Here is a 1,244-nt window from a genome sequence, read left to right as displayed (position 1 = left end):
GAGCTGATGAGGGAGGGGGACTTGATTCGGGGAGGGGGAGGGAAATGGGAGGCGGTTGCGGGGAGGAGGCAGAAATCCTTAATAAATAAATAAATTAAAAAAAAGAATTCAGAAGGCAAAATGCAGATAAGAAGGCAAATGCGGCCACAATGGATGAAAATTATTAAATCTTTTTTTTTTGCAAAAAAAAAAAAAAAAGAAAAGAAAACATTTACTGAGGAGTGTTCCAAGATCTCTCACTCTCTGCACATTATCTGGCTGTGGGTCTCTGTATTTGTTCCCAGCTAATGCAGGATGAAGTTTCTGATGATGGATGAGCGCACTGACCTATGAGTATAGCAAAATACCACTAGAAGTCATTTGTTGCATGTTCCTTCAGCACAGTGGTTCTCAAGCTCCCCAATGCTGTGACCTTTTATACAGTTCCTCATGTGGTGACTCCTGACCAGGGAATTACTTCTACTTCATAACTGGAATTTTGTTACTGTTATGAATCACAATGCAAATATCTGATATGGAGAATATCAGATATGCACCCCCTATGAAAGGGTCATTCGACCCCAGAGGGATTGCAACCTACATCCTGAGAACCACTGTTTTGGCAAAACAGTAGTATTTGGTTTTCCCCTACATCCCTGGCCTATCTAGTATCAAGTTCTTGGCTACCAGTTCAGTGCTGGGTATGGATTACATCTCATGGAGTAGACCTTAAATCACATCAGATCTTGGTTGGTTACTCCCACAAACTTTGTGCCACTATTGCACCAGCGTATCTTGTAGGCAGGTCATTATTGCAGATCAAAGGGTGTGTAGCAGTGCTGGTTTTTACCTCTCTCCTTTGGTAGTATGCAGAGTACCTTCCAGTACTATGAACATTATTAGTTCATAGGGGTGAAGGCTCTAGGTAGACACCAGCCATGCTCAATGAGTTTTGAAGGAGTTGTCTTCAGCAATAAGGCCTTACTAGCAGTTTATGGGGAGCAGACAATAGCATTGACAATTGCTTGGGTTGCTTGGAGTTCCACTGTGACCCCTTTGATCAATAACTCACTTATATATAAACCTTCCCAGGTACCAGAAACTTCATTTGCAAGCAAGAGATGGTTCAGCTAGGCTTCTGTCTTCCCTTTATTTGGAGATTTCATTTATATCAGATTCATGTGTATATATTTTAGGAAGTTCTACCGTATTAGGTTTCGATATGACTTCTCAAATTGCTCTTAGTTTTTGATGTGCCACCTCCT

Source organism: Microtus ochrogaster, chromosome 5, assembly GCF_000317375.1.
Source record: "Microtus ochrogaster isolate Prairie Vole_2 chromosome 5, MicOch1.0, whole genome shotgun sequence".
Lineage (NCBI taxonomy): Eukaryota > Metazoa > Chordata > Mammalia > Rodentia > Cricetidae > Microtus > Microtus ochrogaster.
The sequence above is the reverse complement of the archived record's forward strand: the minus strand, read 5'-3'. Positions refer to the sequence as shown.